General features: G+C 32.5%; 1 pseudogene; it reads left to right on the forward strand.

Annotated features, from left to right (window-relative positions):
- Positions 1–6,569: 6,569 nt before the first annotated feature.
- On the forward strand, positions 6,570–10,568 carry LOC110020383 (annotated as a pseudogene).
- Positions 10,569–11,269: the final 701 nt, after the last annotated feature.

Genomic DNA, 11,269 nt, shown 5'->3' on the forward strand with positions numbered 1-11,269 from the left:
CGCGACACCCTTTAGGTCCTTTGGGTTTTTAGGATGGAGTTGGTATGACGACCCCGTCAAAGTTATACTATACCAAAACTTACTCTGCACTTAGATACTAAGTTAACACACCTTTTGTTAGATGATGTGATATGCTAGGATTTAGGGTGCTAGGTAGTTTTTTTAATGACTGACAATTGTTCTTTACTGAATTTGTTGCCCTAGCCATGTATCATTCTTTTGCATTGTGCTTTTGGTGTGATTTTATATTGCATATGTGTGGTAGTGTGTTAGGACATTTTTCTGCAAGGAGCCACACCTATTTATATGCACACACAGAGGTAACGTTATTGGGGTGAGCATGTGATGATTTATAACTATTTTGCTTGCAGGTGTTATATACATCCCCACTTTTAAGACGCTCATTATACGTTATTTGCATGAAAGTTTTCTCCCTAACACTTGTTTTCATGCAAGATTTAGTCTTTTTCTTTTCATATGTACTTTTTAGAGTGTAGGAGAGTCTTATAGCAGAAATAAGATACGGGCATGGATTCCGAGGCATTAGTGTGGGAACCACGTAGAGGAGAACATAAGCAGATGCTCGTGCCCTGTATCTTAATTCTATATTTTTACATTAATGTAAGAATTAGGACCGTGCAAGTATACACGGAGACCAACCACTTTTTTTTCTTTTTTGGGCGACACTGACGTGTTTATTATTTTATTTGGTTTGTTTTGTTTTTTGTTACATGTTTGCATGTCTGCACATCTGCATGTGTTTTCCTTGTTTCTTTCTATGGTTTGTCTGGGATCACGATGCAATATAGGCGCTTTAGGACTTAAATTCAAATTTTTCTACAAAATTCTAAATAAAATATTTAAGATAATTAAAATTTAGGATTAAAATATTCAAGATTTAAAAATTGCAATTTTACTTTCCTACATATATTAATAGAACCTCCACAATACTTAAGAACCGTTCTAGATAACTGCAGCATGTTTGCATGTCCCTAGGAAGAGCCCAAATGCTTCTTCAACCTGACTGGCCCAACATACTCTTTTATACGTGGTTTTCTAGGGTGCTTATGGTGTTAAAAGGCTCCCCGACCCAGACGAGATGTAAGTCCTTTTATTTGAAGTGTTTCCAGCTTTGTAGCTAAACCTTCACTTTCTTTTCTTTTCTGAGGCATCATTGTCATTTCGGCAGGTATAAGTCCCACCTCTTGATGCTCTAGTTTGTAGTCGTAGGATAGAGATTTCTTCCTTTAACCTTAGGGCTATCGAGATCCACGCAATTAACGAATTGCTGACCGAGGATTTCAGGACGTGTTGGGTCGACTACCTTCACGACCAGGTAGACTTAGGGTCCTAGTAGCTATGGATGACAAGTTCGTGCTACCCGACCCAGTTACCTCTACCTTTTAGGATCACTCTACCTTCATTTTGTTGAGCCCATTTGAGTCTTATCGCTCCTTTGACTTCATCGATATCATTTTGACAGTCTGATGTTGATGAGCTGTCACCTATTTAGGATATGACAATTTGTCATCTACCTTTATGGCCTGAACGTGCTTTGACATGTTGGGATATTCCCGTCAAGATGATTTAGGTCATTATGTGGGCCCTGTATGCTGATGAGCCGCAACCCATTCAGGATGTGAGAGACTCACTCTCTGTCCGATGGCTTAGCGTGAGCTTTGAAGCATCAGGATTGTTCCCACTTGAATAACCTTTCTTTGATTGCATATACCCCATGTCTATAATAATATAAGCGAAGCTCCTTTTATAGAGAGTATTCTTGGGTATCCCCCCAAAAAGTAATTAACCAGTAGTAACACGTTCCTCTGGAAGCGCTCTTAACCCCAGAACAGGTACATACACCTGACTCTCTGGTTATGAGTAGTCTGCGTAGATACTTCTTTAGCAGATATTGTTTTAAGGTGCATCCACTCGATCTTGTTTGGGCGTACATTCTCGACATATCCTTGCGAGGTTTATCTCACGTAGACTCTTCACGTTTTATTTTTTCTCTTGTTTATCTTTTTGTCGTATGTCCATTTTTATTCGGTTATTCTCCTCTTCGAATCGCTGATTTGATTCGGGAGGGAGATTTATTAGAATAAGGGAAGTATATGACGATCAACAAACTGACAACTCCTTCTAAAATAAAAAAGAGAAAAACGAACAGAAATAATCTTCTTCACATTTAAATCCAATAAAAAGCAAATTCTTGCAAACTGATATATATCAATTGCCAACAGCAAAGGAACGTGTAATAACCCACATACATGTTGAGATATGTGAAAATGTTAAAATTACAAATATACTCTGAGAACTTGAAATCTTCATAACTCATTTATTAAAACTACAAATTAAATTAAATTTTTACCTGCAGAAGAAGTGAAAATAAATGAAACAATAGATACAAAAATATTTTCATAAAGTGTTTTAAATAAAATATAAATAATTGAACCGTTGATTTAAATCAATAATTCATAGAAATATTTTCCAAAGAACTTAGAATGAATTGAAAATTTTAGTGTTTATTTATAATTTAATTTTAAGCATTTATGTAAAATTTAAAGAAACGTACTTGAAGAACAAATTCATTGCGCCGAAGCATGGGGAGCGAACTTAAAGGCTTTGATGTTTGGTTGACGCCTGTTGGGAGAGAAAATATTGTGTCCGGTCGTCTAATGACGATTTCGAGCTGTCGCCTGACCATTACGAACCATGACGATGACGGACAAAATATTTTAAGAAGTGAAAATAAATGAAACAATAGATACAAAAACATTTTCATAAGTGTTTTAAATAAAATATAAATAATTGAACCTTTGATTTAAATCAATAATTCATAGAAATATTTTCAAAAGAACTTAAAATGAATTGAAAATTTTAGTGTTTATTTATAATTTAATTTTAAGCATTTATGTAAAATTTAAAGAAACGTACTTGAAGAACAAATTCATTGCGCCGAAGCATGGGGAGCGAACTTAAAGGCTTTGATGTTTGGTTGACGCCTGTTGGGAGAGAAAATATTGTGTCCGGTCGTCCAATGACGACTCCGAGCTGTCGCCTGACCATTCGTCCTTTGCAGATGCAGACGACGAACGATGGACGACGGACGAAATATTTTCTCATAGTTAGGGAGCTTGATTTGCAGAGGTGAGGGGGGGGGGAATAAATATAGGCTGGGAGATGATGAGCATGAAGCGAAGGGAGCATCGTTTGTGGTCGGTGAAGGAAATGATTACTCTGTCGGAGTCGTCGGATGGGATTGATGATAGGAGCGGAGTTATGAATGAGCGGAGTGAAACTTTTTTAGTTGTTAAGCCTTTGATTCATTCAAATTAAGTCAAATCAATTTATATATATATATATATATACATATATATAAACTTTTTAGATATTGAGCATAATTATCATTTAAGAATTATATATGTATCTAAGTCCATAATTATTATTATTATTATTATTATTGTTATTATTTTATTATTTTGGACGGTTAGCGGTATGTGGTAAGTAATTTAAAATTTGGTATTTTATTCTTTATCATTTTTTTCTGTTTTTATAATTTTTTTTATTTAAGTTTCTTTAAAAATATATTTACATTTTATTTAAAAAACTAAGTTATTTTTAAAAATACAAATAATATTTAAATGTTTTAAATATTCTTAAAATGCTCATATTTTATGTTCATTATATTCTATTTTTTATGCCTTTTAATGTTTAATTAAAATATATTTTGTTATTTATTTTTGGGAATCTCAAATTATAAATTAAAAAGTTCACTTTTACTATCAATATTTATAGATTCATTTTCAACATAATAATTAGTATAGTATCATAAAGAAGATGGTATAAATAAAAGAATATTTAAAAAAAATAAAAAATATGTACTAATAAATTAAATGAATTGAATGTATAATTCACAAGCACTAAAAGAGCTCCATTTCAACGTAAAGCATTTACCAAATTTTAAAGAAGATTTACTCCTTTGATAGATGAATCAAAATATTTTTTTTCAAATATTATAATTATAAAAAGACAAATTATAGTAAATTACAGTCAGACGATAACAGTTCTCATTTATAAATTTAGGCGTGCTTACTTGATCTCTTATATTTGTAATAGTATTGTAGATATATGATAACAATTAGAGTAATGACAGTCAAGTGATAATAGTTGGATGATGACAATTAGACAATAATGATTAAATGATGGCGGTCAGACAATAACAATTAAAAAATGGCAACCATACAACGACAATCATGGGGAGCTGACAATTGAGTGTTTCTAATAGCTTAATGGCAGAAATCAAATGACAATAGTTGAATAATGATAGTTGTTGGTAATCATCGTCAACGTTGTTGATCAATCAATGCTCTAGAGCTTTTCATGCTGCCAAACTCAATCTAATTTCAAATTCAATCTAATTTCAAATTCAAATCATCCATATGAAGAATAAGAGTCTATTTACAACTTTTGATAGTGATAATTGATTATTTTGACCAAGATTTTTGTTTAAAAAAATCATTATATGATTTGTATGTTTTTTTATCATTAGTTATTCGTTCAAAATTTGAATATCTTAATTTGGTAAACTTCGCCATTGAGATACTAAATTTGACTATAAACATCCAAGTGTATGAAAATATTTAACCCTTTTATTTAATATACTAAATTTGACTATTTTTAGTGCTTTCTAAATTTTTAAATAAAAAATTAAAATAATGACATATTATTAGTATAAATGCAAGCACTTAAATTTAGTTGTTATATATGTAAATACATACGAATTGGTTGGTATGTCTGTAAATGTTGAAAATATAATATTACTGTCTTATTTTTTTTTTTTTATGTGATATTAAAATTTTAAGTATTATTTAATTAAGACTAAATTTTGATATAGATCTATAAATAAATAGATAAGGGTTATGTATGCATTTGAATCCCCAAAATATAAATAGAAATGTATGTATTAAATTTTTTTTTTTTTTTACGCGTACTCTATCTCTGAGGAGAAATGTTTATAAGTCCATCATGGGAAACGTTACCAAAGCAAAGAGATCCCTGCAACGGCGATGATCGTCAGACCATTTTACGCAAATCATTCCGCAAACACATCTCAAAGAGTCCGTTCGTATTCCCGCGATATATACCTGTAACTGCTTGGCGTTTTGCTGCACATTTTAAGGATCTTTTTGGGGCAGCTTATAATTGCGCCGTACTGTTTGATTTGTGCGTTTCATCAGCTTTTCTGAAATTGTGTTTAGGGTTTTTACACTAAACGCAGGCCGCGGGTCAACCCTTGCGGCCGCGCGGGTCGCGTTTCAGCATAAGCAGCTTATCCTGAAACGCACAAGCTACCCCAAACAGACCCTGAGAGCAAGGTTTTTTCTGAAAATTTGCGTTCGAGTTTTGCAGAGCTCTTCAACCTTCCTTCTCTAATTGGTAAAATATTTGGGGCTGAGTACATCGGAGGTTATTGAGAGGGTACAAGGGGTTATATCCCCATTATACCTTCTTGTAACCTTCGTTTAACTTATCTGTACCTATCGGAACTACAGAAGCACAAAACTTATTTGTATATTACAGGTAGTTTACGGGGAGGTTACAGGGGGTAAAACGCGGATACAACCCCTCTATACCCTCTGAATAACCTCCCAACATCCCTCTAATTGAGGGATTTTTTTATTATTATTTCTGGGGCATTTACATATCTACCACCAAATTTTTATGTATTAACATATTACTTACTCAAAGTTTATTCTTTTTGCATATAGATCACCTGATTCTTATAATTTAGGCATAAATTGGAAATATGTATGTAAAAATTAAATTTTGGGGGGTTGATATGTTTATATTTAAAAATTGAGTGGTGGGTATGTAAATCTCCCTTTTCTTTTCTTTTTTTTTTTGTTGGGCATTTATAAATCTACCACACAATTTCTATGTATTAGCATATCAATCATTTATAATTCAATTTTTAAGTATATATCACTCAATTTCTATGTATTTACATATCTGAAAATAAGTATTTCTTTTGAAAAAAAAAAGGGGTAAAATGATAGTTTTTTTTAAGTGGTATGATGATTTGGGTGGCTTCTTATTTATTTACATATATAACACCTAAACATTTATTTTTATATTTATAAAACTTTGATGTTATAAACATATATGCTTGAAAATATATATTTTATATTAAAAACTTTAATGCTTGCATGTAAATATAAGAGTTTAGTGTTAGATCTGTGAATACATAAGAATTGTGTGGTTTGTATCAAAATGCCCCCAAATTTTCAGGGGAGGTGAGGCTTGTGATTTTATGTGATCCAACACTTTTGTCCCCCAAATTTCCAGATTCCAAGCATGGAGGTTCTTTGCAAAGTGGTGGAGGATAAATATTTGAAGTCATGTAATATTCATGAGCCTAATTTTTCATTTTTGATTTTGCTGAAAGAAATATGTCATTGAATCTTCTGCTGAACAAGGAAATATTGTACGATTGGTGTTTGATTAGATTTATGTTGTATGTATAGTTCCTTCACTCTCAAATCACTAAAAGAGCTAGTTTGCAGGATATGATTCAAGGAATGAATCTGAATCTCAAAGTCCGCTCAAATAATCAAACTGAGAGAGGTAAAGACAGTGATGAAACCAGAAGTTCAGGAGCTATAAAAAATGGTTCACTTAGTTTGGTTGTGTCCCAGCCGCAACATTCCTCTATTAGTGCAAGGACTGCTGTAGTTTGTGAGGCTGACATATGTAGGGGTGAAGAGAATTTAAAATTTTCACTTAGCAAATGCTCCCGCCAAGTGATACCGGCCATCATTTCACTATATTTCGAGAAATATTGTTTGTCAGAATGCATATGTATATATATCGCTAGCTTGAATTGGAGATGAGGATTGTTGCTCTGCTTGTTATGGTGATTGCTTGGCAGGACATGTTCCATGTCCATGTGCAAGAGAGACTGGAGGAGATTATGCTTATACTTCAGATGGTCTTATGAAAAGGGAATTTCTAGATGCCATTGTCTCGACGAAGTGAAGAAGCGCCTATATTTTTGTGAAGATTGTCCCATTGAGAGAATAAGAAATGGGATGATGCCAGAACCATGCAAGGGACATTTGATTAGAAAATTTGTGAAGGAGTTCTGGACTAAGTGTGAATGCAGTAGAATTTGTGGAAATAGAATAGTGCAACACGGAATAACGAGGAATTTGCAGGTCATATTTTTCCTCCTTTTTTGCAGAAGTTGGTTTTATGTTTTGCAACTTTTTTTTTCTTGATGAAATAGTCAGTTCATCGTGTATGTTTTAATGGTGTGATTTGAGATGAATCTTAGAACTTATGATTTTATGAGTTTCTTTCACCAGGTGTTTTGAACTGCAGAAGGAAAGGGGATGGGGGCTTCGAGCCCTTGATGAACTTCCTAAAGGAGCTTTCATATGTGAATATGTTGGTGAAATTCTGACAAATGCAGAGCTTTTTGTAACTGGCAAGATGAGGCATTCTTATCCTGTTCTGCTAGATGCTGATTGGGGATCTGAGCAAGTTATCAAAGATGAAAAAGCGCTTTGTTTAGATGCAACATTTTATGGAAATGTTGCTAGATTTATCAATCATAGGTAAGTTTGCTTTGATATTTTATATTTACTTGCATTCTTTAGTTTGTTGTATAAAAAATGATCTTAATTTATTTGATTTAAATGAAAATATGACACTCAGCAAGACACAATGGAGAAAAAGGATTCACGTAGCTAACCCCCACTTTGTGGAATAAAGACTTGTTGTTATTGTTGTGTTGTTGCATTCTTTGTTCTGTTAAAGTTTTCTGATAGGATTTTGGAGGTAATATTTTTATAATTCTTATGCTAATGCATCACCAAATTTTTTAGTTTGTTCCCAATTTTAGTTCTAGAGTATTACATTTTCTAAGCTGGTCAATTGACTTTACAAAATTAATTCAAAATATTCCCTTATAAGGAAATTGTGATACAAAATTGATCTCAATTTAGTCCCTATGGGATCATTTTGGATCATTTTGCATGGTCAATGAAATAAATTAAGGAAACAAAATACTTTGGGCTTAAATCATATAGTAATAGTCAGGAGACTATGTTGGATATGAAACTTTTGTTGAAACTTTCCGCTCTTCTACACACACACACATTGTGTGATGATCTTCAATCTTATATGCATTAATCTTGTTTATACACCATGTCATCATTCCACCTATGAAGTGTTTGCTTGCTATGAAAATATGTTGGGCCGAGCTTTTAGATGTTTTGAGAACCGGATGTTTGATGGCAGTCATTATTGCATCATATAAAAATGACACCACCTTCATGCAAGTTTTGGTGTATAAAATCAAGCCCATCTATACTCATGCTTTTGAAAATTGACGCCTTTATGCACGTATCGATTTATGAGATCAAACCCATTGACGGTCATTCTTTCGGTGATTGCTAGCGCTCAATTTTTATGTTTAATCTCTCCTACTCCATTGCTTGTTTCACTCGTTCACCCCCTCGCTTTTTTTCTCAATCTATTCAACTTCTAGCGCTCAATCAACTTCCCTGCCTTGCTTTTTCTCTTCTTAGAGGAATTGACTAGTATCAGCTGAAAGGGCTAGAAGCATGAGGATGCATGTTACATTGCTTAAGGAATTAGATGAAGGATAAGCTAGCACAGAGGTAAATCTTCCTTTTTTTTGGATTTTTATTGGTGTGCCTATGGAATCTATTTAGTGTACTTGTTTTAGTTATGGACTTGATGATAGACCTAATTAAAAGTTTTCAAATTACAAAAATTTAAAGATTATTAAGAATAGTAGTGCTAATTTCAATGAGATTGTAATGTACAAAGATATATCTAGCAATAGTTGAGCTATATAAGATTTTAGAGGATTTTGTACAAATAGGTTTGGGTAATAATATTGAGATACAGACGAAGTTGAGCACGCCTTTGGCTAAGTTAATAAGATTTAATTGATGCTGCAATCAATGTAAAATATTCTCAGTCCTCGTGGTGCTTGTTGTTCAAAATTATTTTAAAATTAGTGAAATATAAAATTTATTTTGTAGAGGGACTTATTAATAGATAGAAGTGTGGAGCTGAAACATCCTTGATAATGAGTTGTTTTATAGAGCTTATATCAAACTAATCGAATAGTTAAAGAGCATGTTACTAAACTAACAAACTTGCATATGATATATTGGTTCATTTATATCAATGTATTTGCTCATTATATATTAAATCATACAAAATATGCTGAAAATTGGTAAAATAACTATGTGAAGGGACACACATGAATAATTAGAGTATAACTCAAAATTTTTTATAGTGTAATTATCCACTACCATCCCTCCCTTCATGCAATCAAGGCTTCATATTGGTGGAAAAATTTGTGATCAGGAGCATGAAATATAAAAATACATCTGATGCACAAAATATTTTTTTCAAAGCAACAATACATTATTTATAAACTACTAGCCATTTATATAGAAATACAAACCATAGTTTTTATTTTACTAAAAAACACCCATAAATCATTTTTCTAAGGCAATTTGAGCTTCTTGTACTTGCACAATATATCTTCTTACTATGAATAAATGTCATACACTCATAGATTTTGACATGAAGAACTCAATTTTTTTTCCAATAAGACACCAGGTTGCGATGAATCATTGGTGCTCGGTAGTGATTTTCTTTTGGTTTCCATTGCGAGTTACCTCTTAACACCAATTTGTTATTTTTATCCTTGTGTTGGGTTTGCTAATTTCAGATGTGGTGATGCTAATATTGTGGAGGTTCCAGTTGAAATAGAAACACCAGACCACCACTACTATCATGTATGTGATATGAGACTAGTCACTGAAACATTTTGTTATATGTTGTGTCTCATCATTCTTTAATTTGAAACAATTTCATATCTTTTGTATTTCTCATGGCAGCTGGCTTTTTTTACTGTTAGAAAAGTTGAAGGCTCTCGAGGAGCTAACTTGGGTAAGAAAAATTCTCTCAGCTATTTTTTGTTAATCAATTATGTTTTTGGTCAAGTAATGTCTTGAGCTGATCAAGGTTTAGTAAATTTTGGTTCGGTCCCAATCAAATATTGATCTGAAACTGCTTTAAACCTATCGCAAAAATGGATCTGATTTTTGCTGAAACTGAAAAATATAAACGTTCTTTTCCTATGCATTTGGCTTAATGTTGAACACTTTTGTTGTGCTATCCTGGATCCAGTCTTAGTATCTTAATTTCAAGCATAGTTTTACTACTATCAGCTGTATCAGACTGCCAGATTTCACCATGGAATTACATTTTTATCTTTGGTGATTTATTGTGTGTGTGTGTGTCTTTGTTTTTCTGTCTGTCTATTTGTCTTTGTCTGTGTGTGTGTGATTTGTGCTTTGCGTCACTTGTGGTAAATCTGACAAAAATTCTCTTTGTTAAATTTGATGCCTCGGGATTATGGAATTGATTTTGATGAACAGACTCACCCTATAAAAGCCTTCTCATGTTGTTGTGGTAGCAAGGTCTGTCGTGACAAAACCCAAATTAGTAAGTTTTAATTCAAAAAAGTGAGAATTACGGAGCAAGGTACCAAAATAGTCCCCGACTATTTACATGGGACTGCTTAAGTCTTAGAGGTTATAGAAGTGTCAGAATAGTTTCTAAACTCTTTAAATTGGGTCTGAAGTAGTCCCTATTAAGAACAATCAAAACTCAATTTTATAATGGTCGGGGGCTCTTTTAGCACTTCTATAAACTCTTGGACTAAAACAGCTCAATGTAAAGAGTTTATAACTATTTTGGCACTCTACTCTATATTTTTCACTTTTTTGAATTCTCAATGATTTGATTGTTACACGTGTAAGTATATCAGTCTGACAGTTAAAAAAAGTTAGCATTGGTGCTCGCTTTGTAAATACATAACTTTTTGAGGCAATATTTGTAACAAGGGCCCATTTACATACATGCCACACGATTTTTATGAATTTACATATCTAACATCTGGACTTTCAAATTTACATTCATAATGACCAAACATTTGATATGATATCAGTAATATCATTATTATTTGCTTTCTAAAGTAAAATGCACCTTTTCTCAAACACACAAATCCATAAGAATCTGGTATGCATGTAAATCTCCCAAAAATTTTTGAATATTTCTATTATTTACATGTATTTGATTTAATATATTTTTATTTATAAAGTTATATATAATATGCATATGTTTGTATGTATTTATGCAAGTGCTTATGTCAGCT

The sequence above is a fragment of the Phalaenopsis equestris genome, unplaced genomic scaffold (genome assembly GCF_001263595.1).
Source record: "Phalaenopsis equestris unplaced genomic scaffold, ASM126359v1 Scaffold000095, whole genome shotgun sequence".
Lineage (NCBI taxonomy): Eukaryota > Viridiplantae > Streptophyta > Magnoliopsida > Asparagales > Orchidaceae > Phalaenopsis > Phalaenopsis equestris.